Source organism: Schistocerca serialis, chromosome 1 (assembly GCF_023864345.2).
Source record: "Schistocerca serialis cubense isolate TAMUIC-IGC-003099 chromosome 1, iqSchSeri2.2, whole genome shotgun sequence".
Lineage (NCBI taxonomy): Eukaryota > Metazoa > Arthropoda > Insecta > Orthoptera > Acrididae > Schistocerca > Schistocerca serialis.
In genome coordinates this window covers 1,164,855,333-1,164,871,063 of record NC_064638.1, presented here as the reverse complement: position 1 = coordinate 1,164,871,063, position 15,731 = coordinate 1,164,855,333, and the positions used below count along the sequence as shown (strand labels likewise).

Genomic DNA, 15,731 nt, shown 5'->3' with positions numbered 1-15,731 from the left:
GCCGTTGGTCTTCCTAATCGATACGAGTCGGAAAGATGAAAATTACTTGGTTTGACCGTAGAAAACCACCTTTTCTAATGTTTTAGTAGCAGCTGTTGCTTTACTACCCCGGCGAAACTCAAAAATCATACGATGCCGGATATGTACCTCTTCTGGTATTTGGCTGGTCGTTTCATCATAAATTACAAATAAAAGAAGAGCAAGATTTAATTATTTACGAGCAAACAAGTCACTCTGACCCCCAAACTCTTTGGCACGACTTTGAAGTAGACAATGAGCTAATAAATGACAAATGAATACCGACATCCGCAGAGACAATGCATCTTCCCGTTATTCCTAATATGTTCAGCTGTGCCTACCAATCCAGTTGCACATCTGTGTCCTAGTCTCGATAATTCTACGTAAATACGCAGGATGCGGCTGGGGGAACAGTAGAGGCGGTGTGAGGCACCCTCCGCCACGCGCTGCAGAGCGGCGGATATTGCAGACAGCCGGCGGCCGGGGCAGAGGTGGCAGGCGGGCTTTCACCTGTTGTTTCCGGACGCTCCCCTTTAAAAACGCTGGGCGCCGCTTTATGCGGCCGACATCAAAGCGGGCGCGCTCGCACCTCTTTTGTTTCCACTGTGCGACTGCCGGCTGACGACTGCAGACTGCAGAGCTCAGCTGACGCGGCAGCCTTGTCATTACGGCAACCGCAGGCGGGTCAGATGTTCAGCTCGGCGCTGTAACGAGACGGCACGTCGTAATGCTCTGCCCCTCTTCGCCTGTTTGGCTTATGGCATCTGTGACTTGAGATAGGGCTTGCGTCAGGGAAAGAAAACTACGCACGCGCCCCAAAAATTTTTTTTTCTTTTGTAAAATGTTCAAATGTATGTGAAATCTTATGGGCCTTAACAGCTAAGTTCATCAGTCCCTAAGCTTACACACTACTTAAGCTAAATTATCCTGAGGACAAACACACACAACCATGCCCGAGGCAGGACTCGAACCTCCGCCGGGACCAGCCCACAGTCCATGACTGCAGCGCCTTAGACCGTTCTTTCTTTTTTTTTTTTAATCTCATTTTTTTCGCTTTCGTTCGTTGCATCTGCTCGGGGCAGACGTAGCAAGACATCCGTTTAAGTTCGTTGTTGATCGATTGACTCAGTTTTTTTAATACAGAGGGCTGCTGACCCTCTGACCGAACACGCTGAGCTACCGTGCCGGCTATCGCTCGGCTAATCCCGCGTGGCACGTCAAAAATGAAAACACTACCCAACATTAGACACATTACGGCGGTGAAGGGTGTGTGGCACTCCTTTCTTTCACATAGTACAGTAAGACAACAATAAACTGGCACCCGATAATCCGGCAGAGCCGATAGTCCGGCATGCATGAGAAATTTTCCCGTATTTTTAGCTCGGCGCAGTTGGCAGTACAATCGGACACATTCGAAAAAACATCGGAACCGTTCGGCGGGGCGCCCGTTCAGCAACAATTGACTCTCTGGCTGAGCGATTACACTCTCTCCAAGATAAGCTAGTTGCGTTGTTAGCTGTGTGCTATTATCAACGATTTTTCGCCCACTGGACGTAAGTTTACAGTATTTACATTTCCATCCTGCCAGGTCTCCCGATTCGGGCGGGAAACGCCCCATTTCCCACCTTCTTTGCCGGCCGTGGTAACCGAGCGGTTCTAGGCGCTACAGCCTGGAACCGCGCGACCGCTACGGTCGCAGGTTCGAATCCTGCCTCGGGCATGGATGAGTGTGATGTCCTTAGGTTCGTTCGGTTTAAGTAGTTCTAAGTTCTAGGGGACTGATGACCTCAGAAGGTAAGTCCTTTGCTCATTTCGTTTCTAATCGATGAACGTAAAAGTCACGTGCGACCTGTATACCGACTGTTATTTTTCCTCATTCCAGCGCATTTCGTAGAATGTATACTCGACTCGCTCAGTGTTTTGCTCTGTTTGGAGTTGTTTAAATTATGTGTTGTCACTGTTCTTAAGCGAAGCCGCTTACTAGTCAATGCTTTTACAATCGGTATAAATCTATAGAGTGGATTAGTTAAGTGTGTAATTTTGTTACCTGAATCCCTGGAAGGCTCTATTTTTGTGTAAGTGGGTATTTCACGTGTATCTGAATACTCATATTCATAGTATTAAAAAGATTGAAAAAAGAAGATTAAATTAAAACTTATAGTCAGACTCTTATAACGAAAATAAACAGTGGGTTAAATGTTTGCTATTGCATTTTTCTGTGTGTCACACATCAGTCCGCCTTAGGTAACTGGTTGCCTTTCCGAATCAACCTGTTGGGTAGTTCTCGTTTTTTGAATTTCAGTTTTTATAGCTGTTGTATAGCTCCGTGATGTCATAGGGAAAGACTCGCATCAATTGCCTTGAGATTATAGCGAAATTGAGCCGCAGTTTTTGATCATTTGTACCTTCCGATTTTAAAACTGGATTTCCTGTCAAAATGGTCACAGTACGTAGTAATAGACGGAAAGTTATCGAGTAAAACAGAAATAATATCCGGCGTTCCGCAACGAAGTGTTATATGCCCTCTATTGTTCCTGATCTATATTAACGACATAGAAGACAATCTGAGTAGCCGTCTTAGATTGTTTGCAGATGATGCCGTCATTTACCGTCGTGTAAAGTCATCAGATGATCAAAACGACTTGCAAAATGATTTAGATATATATGTATGGTGCGAAAAGTGGCAATTCACCACGAATAAAGAAAAGTGTGAAGTTATTCACATGAGTACTAGAAGAAATCAGCAAAATTTCAATTACGCGATAAGTCACAGAAGTCTGAAGGCTGTAAATTCAGCTAAATACTTAGGGATTACAATTACAGATAACCTAAACTGGAACGATCACATAGATAATATTGTGGGTAGTGCAAACCAAAGACTGCAATTCATTGGCAGAACACTTAGAAGGTGCAACAGGTCTACTAAAGAGACTGCTTACACTACGCTTGTCCGCCCTATTCTGGAGTATTGCTGTGCGGTTTGGGATCCGCATCAGGTGGGACTGACGGATGACATTGAAAAAGTACAAAGAAGGGCAGCTCGTTTTGTATTATCGCGAAATAGGGGAGATAGTGTCACAGACATGATACGTGAATTGGAGTGGCAATCATTAAAACAAAGGCGTTTTCCGTTGCGACGGGGTCTTCTCATGAAATTTCAGTCACCCGTTTTCTCCTCCGATTGCGAAAACATTCTGTTGGCACCCACCTACGTAGGGAGAAATGATCATCATGATAAAATAAGAGATATCAAGGCTCGCACAGAAAAATTTAAGTACTCGTATTTCCCGCGTGCCGCTCGAGAGTGGAACGGTAGAGGGACAACTTTAAGGTGGTTCATTGAAACCTCTGCCAGGCACTTTATTGTGACTAGCAGAGTAATCACGTAGATGTGGATGTAGATTACTGGTTTTTTAAAGTTGGCAGGTTTGCGTTTCCGTCACTGATTTATTTAGTAGTTATTAAGTAAAGCCATTATACTGCATGAATATTAAGCTATTTCTGCAACTGTCAAATCGGATAAACCACAGTACACAAAGTTCGTAAGCGCAGTGAAAATGTTTTACAAATAGAGCAAAAGTGCGCCTAAAATGACAAAATGCCCGCATATGACGTTCACAGTCCACCAAAAACTGGACATCATAAGAAGATCGGAGTAAGGTGAGAACCGAAGAAACATAATGATCTTCAGCTACGTTCGATTAAAGAAACAAAAACAACAGCTAGGAAAACATGTGTCACGATCAGCATCAGTTAAAACTCCAAACGTTAGGCGAACACCAACAAAATCAGTTAGCAACTAGTCTGACATACACTAAGGTGATAAAAGTCATGGGACAGCGATATCCACATATACAGACGGCGGTAATATCTCGTACACAGGTTATAAAAGGGCGATGCATTGCCGGAGCAGTCAATTGACTCAGGTGATTGCAAGAAGCGGTTGCCGTAATGAAAAGGCTTCCTACGTAATCGTGGGAATTAACAGAATTTGAACGCAGAATGGTAGTTGGAGCTAGACACACGGGTCTATTTCGGAATTACATTTAGGGAATTCAATATCCGGAGACCCACAGTGTCAATAGTGTACCGAAAATACGAAATATCGTATACACTACGGGCCATTAAAATTGCTACACCACGAAGATGATGTGCTACAGACGCGAAATTTAACCTACAGGAAGAAGATGCTGTGATATGCAAATATTAGCTTTTCAGAGCATTCATACAAGGTTGGCGCCGGTGGCGACATCTACAACGTGCTGACATGAGGAAAGTTTCCAACCGATTTCTCATACACAAACAGCAGTTGACCGGCGTTGTCTGCTCGCGTTGGACGAAATCCAATGACTGTTAGCAGAATATGGAGTCGGTGGGATCAGGAGGGTAATACGGAACGCCGTGCTGGATCCCAACGGCCTCGTATCACTAGCAGTCGAGATGACAGGCATCTTAACCGCATGGCTGTAACGGATCGTGCAGCCAGGTCTCGATCCCTGAGTCAACAGATGGGGACGTTTGCAAGACAACAACAATGTGCATGAACAGTTCGACGACGTTTGTAGCAGCATGAACTATCAGCTCGGAGACCATGGCTGTGGCTAGCCTTGACGCTTCATCACAGGAGCGCCTGCGATGGTGTACTCAACGACGAACCTGGGTGCACGTATGGCAAAACGCCATTTTTTCGGATGAATCCAGGTTCTGTTTACAGCATCATGATGGTCGCATCAGTGTTTGGCAACATTGCGGTGAACGCACATTGGAAGCGTGTATTCGTCATCGCCATACTGGCGTATCACCCGGCTTGATGGTATGGGGTGCCATTGGTTACACGTCTCGGTCACCTCTTGTTCCCATTGACGGCACTTTGAACAGTGGACGCTACATTTCAGATGTGTTACGACCCGTGGCTCTACCCTTCAATCGATTCCTGCGAAACCCAACATTTCAGCAGAGTAATGAACGACCGAACGTTGCAGGTCCTGTACGGGCCTTTCTGGATACAGAAAATGTTCGACTGCTGCCCTGGCCACCGCATTCTCCAGATCTCTCACCAATTGAAAACGTCTGGTCAATGGTGGCCGATCAACTGGCTCGTTACAATATGCCAGTCACTACTCTTTGATGAACTGTGGTATCGTGTTGAAGCTGCATGGGCAGCTGTACCTGTACACGCTATCCAAGCTCTGTTTGACTCAATGTCCAGGTGTATGAAGGCCGTTATTTCGGTCAGAGGTGGATGTTCTGGGTACTGATTTCTCAGGATCTATGCACCCAAATTGCGTGAAAATGTAATCACATGTCAATTGTAGTGTATTTGTCCAATGAATACCCGTTTATCATCTGCATTTCTTCTTGGTGTAGCAATTTTAATGGCCAGTAGTGTATTACCTCTCACCACGGATAACACAGTGGCCTTCGATAAATTACGGGGAGCAGTGGCGATTTCGTAGAGTTGTCAGTGCTAACAGAGAGGCAACAATGCGTGAAATAATAGCAAAAATCAATGTGTTAGGTACGACTAACGAATCCGTTAGGAGGGTGCCGCGAAATTTGGCGCCAATGGGCTGTGGCAGCAGACGACCGACGTAAGTGCCGTTGCTAACAGCACGACAACGCCCGCAGCGCCTCTACTGTGCTCCCGCCCATATCAGTTAGACACTAGATGACTGGACAGATGAGTCCCGATTCCAGTTGGTAAGAGCTGGTGGCATGGTTCGAATGAGGCGCAGACCCTTGAAACCATGGACCTAGGTTGTCAACAAGCTTTGTGAAAACTGGTGGTGGCTCCATAATGCTGTGGGCCGTGTTTACATGGAATGGACTGGCTGCTCTGGTCCAACAGAACCGATCATTGACTGGAAATGGTTATGTTTCGCTACTTGGAGACCATCTGTTGCCATTCATCGACTTCATGCTGCCAAACAACGATGGAATTTTTATAGATGACAATGCGCCATGTCACCACGCCACAATTGTTCCCGATTGGTTTGAAGAACATTTTGGACAGTTCCGGCGAAAGATTTTGGACCCAGATCGCGCGAAATGAATCCCATCGAACATTTATGGGACAAATCGAGAGGTCAGTTCGTGTACAAAATCCTGCACCGGCAACGCTATAGAGGCAACGACTATAGAGGCAGCATGCCTTAGTATTTCTGCAGAGGACTTCCAAAAACTTGTTGAATCAAAAAAATGCCTTTGAGCGCTTTGGGACTTAACTTCTGAGGCCATCAGTCGCCTAGAACTTAGAACTACTTAAACCTAACTAACCTAAGGACATCACACACATCCATGCCCGAGGCAAGATTCGAACCTGCGACCGTAGCGGTCGCGCGGTCCCAGAGTGAAGCGCCTAGAACCACTCGGCCACTCCGGCCGGCCTTGTTAAATCAATGCCACATCGAGTTGCTGCACTAAGCTGGGAAAAAGGAGGTCCGACAGAATATTAGGAGGTGTCTCATGACTTTTGTCACCTGAGTGTACTGTTCGTCGTCGACAACGCCCGGTATCTCCACTATTCCAAAGACAACGATCCCAATTAAGCTGCACCCATATTCTTTGTAACAATTTTGATTAATTAGTTTGTTCTTGAACTTTTCAAATCTCGGTTCTAGCCACTACAGTCTGGAGCCGCGTGACCGCTACGGTCGCAGATTCGAATCCTGCCTCCGGCATGGATGTGTGTGATGTCCTTAGGTTGGTTATGTTTCAGTAGTTCTAAGTTCTAGGGGACTGATGACCAAAGTAGTTAAGTCCCATAGTGCTCAGAGCCATTTTTTTTTTCAAATCTATGGTGTTCTTGAAGACTGTTTCATCAGTAATAGTGCGTCTGTTGTCGATGTTCCTTTTGGTCAATCCATTTGTACTTCACGTAATAAAGAGTCTGCCGTTGCTTTTAATCTGCTGTTCATGATATTACCTTAAGCATTCTACAATTCAGGAAGTTACTTCAGTCTGCTGTTTTAAACAACGACGTATCTTTTGTCTAACTTTTGAGAACATTTCTCGTAGGAAAGCAACGGTCTGGCATAAGGCACTTTAAAAATGAATTATAAACAGTCTCAACCGCAAAACCATTTATTTTGGTGGTAACTGGTTTCGGTCAATATTTGGCCATCCTCAGACCGTCATAGTATGATGGTAGGCGACGGTGGTGAACGGAGCGGATGTTGTAACTTCACGAACGTCAACTGCTCAGGCTGACGTTCGTGGAGTTACGAGAGCCGCTCCGTTGCGTACAGGCTGTCTAGCACGCAGACGGGTTGGGTTCAGTCCCTCAACTGGCTCCTTCTAACCAACACAAGGGCCATCGCTGGTACCGAGGCAGAACCAGCTTTCATCAGACAACACAACTGATCTCCACCCTGCCCTCCAACTCAACTCTCGTTTGACACCACTGAGTCGAAATGGTCAGTGGAATACACGTTACAGGGCATCTGGCTCGGAGCTGTCCTTGACGTAATCGATTCCTAAGATTCGTTGTGTCACTGGGATGCTAACCGATGCTCAAATTGCTGCTGCAGATGCAGTGCGATGTTACAGACCCATATGCCGAACACGATGGCCTATCGTCTTGTGGTAAGTGGCCGTCTGGAGCCGGGCCATCTCGCGACCGCACAGTCCCGTAACCACCGCTCCCAGCAGCAGTGGCTGCATTCTTGCCAAGTCTTTCTGTAATAACACAGCTTCTCGTAGCCCTATTATATGACCTTGTTGAAACTCAGTGGGACGTTCATAGTGGCTTCTTCGTCGCTTTAGCCGCATTGCAGTGGCGCGGTTACTTTCGTCATTACGTACCTGCACCTACCTGTGAACTCGTTGCAGCAGTTCGCCGGTAGGAAAGCCGAGCAGAAACCTGCCGTACTGCAACTCGCACTAGGCTGCAACCAACGTAACTATTCAAAGAATCGGGAAAAGATCTTAATTTTGAATGAAAGGTGGAAATAGTGGCAAAACTTCGGTATATTCTGAACCTTGATAATGTACACGTTCACTGCCAAGCCCGTGCTAATCCTATCACAGTCACGCACAAACCCTTTCATTATGTTAGCAAGTTGATGGTAACGTATTTCCCGAAATCTGAACAGCTACTAAGCACGGATTGTTCTTAAATGAAAATGCTGGCCCGTGCGGTTCTAGGCGCTACAGTCTGGAACCGAACGACCGCTACGGTCGCAGGATCGAATCCTGCCTCGGGCATGGATGTGTGTGATGTCCTTAGGTTCGTTAGGTTTAATTAGTTCTAGGCGACTGATGACCTCAGAAGTTAAGTCGCATAGTACTCAGAGCCATTTTTTTGAAAATCCTGGCCATACTATTAAGTTTGTCGGTGTCTAATGCACTCCATTTTTTAGACAGCGATCTGCTCATTATGCCACGCGGAATTACTGTCTTTTCTCATACACAAAATTGCTTTAAAAAGTCCGTACTTTCTAAAAAAAAAACACCGGAATAAATACGCCTTCACTTTAAAACACTTTTGAAGCATGTAGCACAACTAAAACCGGCAAATTATAACTTCCTTCGTAGATCGTACTTCACACGACCGTACCATTGAAAGGCTGGACTCCCATTACCTTAGACTGTTGTCAGCATTCTATATCTCCAAGAGAAAAGACGCGCGAAGAATAGTCCGTCTGATTGGTCAGTTTTCTTTAAGGTGAAAGGTGGCTACACTGTGCCACTGCGCCAGAGATTGCGCCAAAGAATACTATTAAGCCGCCTCCTCAGTGCTTGTTGAAAGTTGGTGGCAGTCAGTGCTTGTGAAGAGATCGTAGAGGACAGTTTTGTCGAGAGCTCGTGGTTGTTGTGAAGTTGGAGCAAGATGTTGTAGTAAAGAGTATAGTTCCATGTCTTATGCAGTTATTTGATGGGAGAGATAGCAGATGTTATTGTAATGAGTGCATTTCGTCAATATATATGAAGGTAAAATTTATAATGTTCCTTTATTAGTTGTGTATCTGAAATAATGTGTCACTACAGGTTCAGTCAACAAAGCATCTGGCTCGTGTTCTTGTATTAGAGTGAATTTTGGTTTTCTTGCGTAATTATAGTTTTTCTAAATTTCTTTTGTCACGTCGGTATAATTGGAATTTAAAAATTCTTGTCTTGTTGGAAAAGAACCGTGCCAGATGTGGGCGTTGAGTCACACTCCCACATACAGAACAGTTACTCTTGTGCTCATTGGTTTCGTAGATTTTTATAGTTGCTGGGGTCTTAATTAATTAACTGTGTTTACGAAAATTTTCTTACATTGTTCTTTGCAGTCAGATAGCGTAAAAATTCTAGTCAGGGCCAACCGATTACGAGACTTACGTAATCGGACATACTAAAATTAAAATTACAATCAAATTTATTTAATTAAGCCCCCATGCACGTGGCGACCGCTGCTTCGGATCGTCCCTTGGAATTTTTCTGATTGTGAAAATTGTAGACTGTAGTATTGTTGTAGTAATTTTGAGTTTAGTGATTGTAGTCTGTATTGAGTGTGTAGATTTGGTAATTTGCATTCTTCTAATGGTATTTTTCAAAATTTAATTTTTATTGCCTTGTATACGCGTTTGACAATTTTGTGCAATTATTTCAATTGTTCGTTAATCGTGTTTGAGGGAGACATCTAGTGTGAATAGTATTGTTGGAGATAAAGAGTCATTGTGTGTAATTTTCGTACAGTGACGAATCTTTCGTATATTTTGTAAATGATTACGCGATCTATGAAAAAGGCGAAAATGATGAATAGTGAGAATAACGAAATTGTTGACATGGCGAACTCGCCAACACAGGAAAACAGTATGGTGGATGATGGAGTTGAAAACAATGTAATAAGTCGGGAAAATAGTCCAGAACCATTTCAAAATTTTTCTCAATCAGAAAATTCACAGAATACGAGATTAGCGATAGAAGATCCTGAAATAGTATCGAACACAGATAGCTTTATGGCTATGCAGAAGGAAGTTAGTTTTGTGGGAAATGTTAGGGGCGAAAGGAATTTCGAAAAAGTTAGTACGGAGCAGTTGATGAGTGCAATATTAAATTTGGGAGCACAGTTACGATCTGAATTAAAAACAGAGATAGGAACAATTAAAACTGAGATGGGAACAATTAAAACACAGATGGGAACAATGGAAACACGGTTTGGATCTGAATTAAAAACAGAGATGGGAACTTTACGGGCTGAATTAAAAACTGATATGGGAACAATGGAAACTCGGTTAGGATCTGAATTTAAAACAGAGATGGGAACTTTGGAAACACGGATAGATTCACGAATAGGGACATGTTTCAAAAATATGAAAGATGAATTAAAGAAAGAAATCAGGGAAGAAGTACAACCGATTCTGAATTCTCACAATAATAGATTAATTGCAGTAGAAATCAGACAAAGGGAACAGGATAGAGAACAGGAAGAAAGAGATCGCGTGATAGTACAGAATTTTTCAGAGTTAAATTTACAACGTGCAAAGGATAAGGAAGAAATATTTGAAAGAATCGAGGAATCCGTACCAAATGACAGAATAAATAATCTAACACAACAATATGAACAGCTAGCTACCAAATGTGACAATACTGAAACCCGAGTCGCGACACTTACGGAAGACGTAAATAAACAGAAAGAACAATTTGGTGACTTATCGGAAAGAGTGGAGGAAATTTCAGATAAACTGACAAATCTTAGTTTACATGGGGACAGAGATTCGGATGATACAGCTCCATTACCATTTGCAGAAACCGAAGAATACCAGAACATAAATAAGCATGTTGAAAATCAGGGAAAATTTAATGAACGCGTGAAAAGGGAATTTGAGGCATTACGAAAGCAAGTCAAGCTGATCGAAGGGGAAATTGTAGGAAAAGATAGCAGAAGAAATTTAGAATCACAGGTAGCAGAGGGGTTTGAAGAAAATAATTTGTTTCATTTACGGGATGCAACAAGAGAGCGCCAGGCGCGCGAACTTTACAATAATCGACATTCGGACCGGGACAGACGCGGTAGGTCTTTGTCGCCACGAGGCGAAAACTTTGATTATAAACACTTTTTGACTGTCCGGAAATTTAAGATCTTCCGCAATTCTAAGAATGACATACATCCATGTGCATGGCTAGATCAATTTATGTACGCACTTCCACCAAATTGGCCACTAAGTCACAAACTAGAATTCATGTGTGGATATTTAGAAAACGAACCGGCGACGCGGATGCGCGCACTCATTAGAGATTGCAATAATTTAAATGATTTTTATCATGCATTTCTATCGGCATATTGGTCCGAAAACACACAAGACAGAGTCAAACATAGTCTGATTATGCAGCGTAATTTTAAACAGTCTGAGTTCCGCACGCCGGCGGAGTACTTTGAAGACATGATTCGAAAGAATCAGTTTCTGTCCAACCCTTATAGCCCGACTGAATTAATTCGCATTTGTTTAACTAAGTTGCCACAATCCATAAGACAAATTGCTTTGGCCGGAAGATGTAAAGACGACATCGAGACGTTTAAGACTTTGTTGCAAGAATTGGAGTATGACAACGACGACGGGACTTCTTGTAACTTTTTCAGTAACAGTAATTACAATAGACTTTCAGAGAAAAGAAATAGTGATCGGAACGGGCGTTATATGGGTAATTTTGAGAATGACAGACGTAACAGACACGACAATAGATACCAGCCCTATGACAATAACAGACGTTCTAACAGAAATTACACAGACAACTATAACAACGGTAATTCGTATCGGAATGATCAATCATACGGAAACAGTAATCGGTATTATCAAGACAGAAATTATTCAAACAGTAATAGAAACTCTTACTACAGAAACAATCAGGGGAGTAGATACAACAATAATTTCAGAAGTGACAGTCGAAATTACACAAGAAGTAGTTATGCAGACAGACAGGAAAATAGAAATTTTAATAACAGACACAACCCAGAATTTGCATCTAGCAGACAGGAGGGACCTAATTGGCATCCTCCACGTGACAGAACTTCTGAGAGACAAGTGCAAATCGTTGAAATGGATCCGCGAAATGACGCGAATACTCAAAGACGTGACGCAAACAATCGACAATGACTTGTAGCTTCGGCTTCTGGCAGCAATATAGACGGCTCAGAAAGTAATGACACTACGACTTTACACTACGTACGCCTGGAAGACATGAGAGACATTTTGTTAGATGAAAAGGAAAATAATGTAGACGCATTTTTACATCCTGTTATTGAAGTATGTGTGGGTAAGAATAAGTTCACTGCAGTTTTAGATTCTGGGAGCCCATTGAATGTCATTAGTGAATCAGTTTTTCGTATATGTGAAAGAACTATTGCCTGTCCTGTGTTACCTATTTCTAAAACTACAATTCGAGGTGCGATTTCTGGAAAAAGTGTGGAGGTCAAACAACAGACCAATTTAAATTTCATTTGTCAAGAATACGAATTTTCTGCTAATTTTATTATTGTTCCATTACTCAGTACACAAATTATATTAGGTATGGAGTTTCTTAACGCACATAAGGCAATTTTGAACTTTAAAGAAGGAAGTGTAAATTTGACTGTTGCTGGGATGCCGAAATGTTTAAAATTTTTCGAGTGTTTAACAAGATCTGAGTCAGATACAAAATGTTTAAGGTTTCTTACTTCTGATGTTTTCGTTGAGCATTATGACGACAATGTGTTTATTCATGATAATGACAATAGATACAGAGACGCGATGGATGAGATAATTAATAGCGAAGAGTTAATTAATGAAAAGGTTAAGAAAGCTGAAGTGCCAGATGACGTTGCAAGAGAAGAGCTGCACCACATTTTGACTTCACATGCTACAGTGTTTAGTCATCACACAGGAACTATACAAGGCATACAATATTTATTTAAAGTAAAAGAACACACACCATTTCGCGGGAAAACGTACGCTATTCCTTTGGCTTACAGAGACAAGGTTAAGAATGAACTTCAGTACATGTTAGATCAGGGCATTATTGAGCCTGCAGTCAGTCCTTATACTAGCCCATTACACGTTGTTCTTAAAAAGGATGGATCAATTCGTCTGGTTCTGGATTCCAGACAAATAAATAACATCATCATTCCTGAAACTGACCGCCCACAAAATTTAGATGAACTTCTTCAACATTTCCATGGAATTAAAGTTTTATCCACGATTGATATGCGCGCAAGTTTTTGGCAAATAGAACTCCACCCCGACTGTAGAAAATACACCGCCTTTTTAGCCTTTGGTAACTGTTACCAATTTCGGAAATTACCGTTTGGACTTACAGTATCTTCAGCAGCATTCATTCGTAGCTTAAATGAAATTTTACCTGTTTGTCTTCGTGACAATATTACTTCTTATGTTGACGACATTCTTATCGCTAAACGTTCTTGGAGTGAACACAACAAAATTTTGGACTCATTATTACGTATCTTTGCAAAAGTTGGCATGACAGTGAACTTGGAAAAATCTGAATTTGGTCGTTCTCAGGTGAAATTTCTCGGTCACATTATTTCTACAGAAGGTATTCTTCCTGATCCAGAGAAATTAGACGCTATTCGTAATTATGCTGTACCTACCACAAAACGTGATGTTCGTAGTTTGCTTGGTGTCTGTAATTTTCTTAGACGCTTTGTTAGATTGGACGATTTGGCCACACCTCGTTTTTGCGATCTATCTGGAAAGTTCTTTTTAAACAAAAATCGGTCGACAGCTCCGTTTGGTTAGTTTGTATTCCTGATGAGTGGGTTAATAAGCTGATTTGGTATACGCATTTCAGTTATGCACACTTTGGTCCCCGAAAATGCTTTCACAAATTACGAGAAAATTGCTACTTCTGTAATATGGAAAAACGTATTCGATCTGTTCTTGCCAAATGCAAATTATGTCAAATGGCTAAGCCTCCAACGATTTCTCACAGAGCACCGTTGTTTCCCATCATTCCAGCGAAATTAAAGGAGATGGCTGCAGTCGATTTGTTCGGTCCAGTGGTTCGATCTACTAATGGTTTTGCGTACATTTTCGTAGCAGTGGAACTGACGTCAAAATATGTGTGTTTTACACCTTTACGCAAAGCAACAGCTCGTTCAGTATCTAACGCTTTTATCAAACATTTTCTTAAAGAAGTTGGTCACGTTGATAAGGTTATATCAGATAATGGATCACAGTTTCGTTCTAAAATTTGGCTTCGTACTCTTCAGCGTCGTAAAATTAAACCAATCTTCATTTCACTTTTTCACCCTCAATCTAACGCTTCAGAGAGATGGATGAAGGAAATCAATAAATTGTGCCGTCTTTATTGTCATCAGAATCACAGAACTTGGGATCAGTATCTTCATATTTTTCAAAACATTCTGAATGAACTCCCTAATGATTCAACTTCTTTACCGCCTCTATTGATATTAAAAAATAAAGCACCGACAAATCGCATTTCTGAAATAGTTCCTTTTCCACCTTCACGGAAACTACGGCATTCTGAAGTTGTGAACATGGCTCTACGAAATATTGCATCCGCGGCTGCTAGAAGAAAGAAATCGGCGAAACGTCCTGGTCGTTTAAAAAATTTGTCAGTTGGTCAGAAGGTATTAATTAAGTCCCACCGTTTGTCTCATAAAGGAAAAGGCTTATGTCGCAAATTTTTTCTGCTTTATAACGGTCCATACAGAATTCGCAAAATTATACATGATAACACTGTTGAAGTAGGAACTCTTAAATCTCGACGCTCTAAAGGAATACACCATATATCTAACGTAAAAATTTTTGTGGAATGACATACTTTAGAGAAACTAACAACTACATGTAAACACGCAGAGAGCACAAGGATACCGCGCTGTGTTTTGGCGGCGGCACATACTCAAAGCAACAGTCAAGTCTGCGCGCCGCACAAGGCAGTCGTTGACCGCGAACAATTGCTTCCTACGTCACGCGCCTACAGCTGATCGAGCGCTCAGTGCGAATGCACTGACAGCCGTAAACAAATACACAGTCTAATTTCTCCGACTAAATTCAGTATAAAGCTATAGTGACTTGATGAATTTTGTTATTAACATTCAGTATTTTTCAGGATACGGTTGTATAAAATATTTAAGACCTTCAGGTAAATTCTGTGCGTGTCCGACGTTAAGACGACTTGCTATCGAGAAATTTTCAGGAAGAATGTAATTTCGAAGAAGAAACTAATAAACTAAAAAGGGTAATTATTAATTGAGTTCATTTTACAGGTAACATATTTCCACATAGGTACGTACTTTAGACGTAATTTGCTGCTCGCGATTACGTGATTCATACTTTGTGCTAATTTCATGTTCTATGGATTTACTTGTGAAGCGACGTGCTTGTATACATTTACTGATTTTGACAATTATTGGTTAATGAACTGGGTTGACTTGTATATATTATGCATCGCTTGGCTACTATGCTTTTTCACTGATGTCATATTTTTTTTTTAATTATGTGCCTGCTGTGCTTATTTATTTAAATTGTAATGGTAACCTGATTTATTGTGCTGATGTGTTTAGGTATGTAAGTTATACTTTGTGATTTATCTGCTTGCGCCTCCATGTTTACTTATTAAGATTACATATGAACATTTATTTGCTTATGCTGATATGATGCTAATGACCTGTTTATTACGTAAGATATATGTTTGCTGCTTTTTGTATGGATTACATATTTACACATTTCTGTTTTGTTGCCATAACTGCTCTTTAATTTGGTGTATAGAAA

At 41.9% G+C, this 15,731-nt stretch overlaps 1 protein-coding gene across 1 annotated transcript in view; it reads left to right on the top strand.

Annotated features, from left to right (window-relative positions):
• LOC126456215 (tubby-related protein 4) overlaps positions 1 to 15,731 on the top strand; it is a 509,546-nt gene that overhangs the window by 112,105 nt on the left and 381,710 nt on the right. The window lies entirely within an intron of this gene.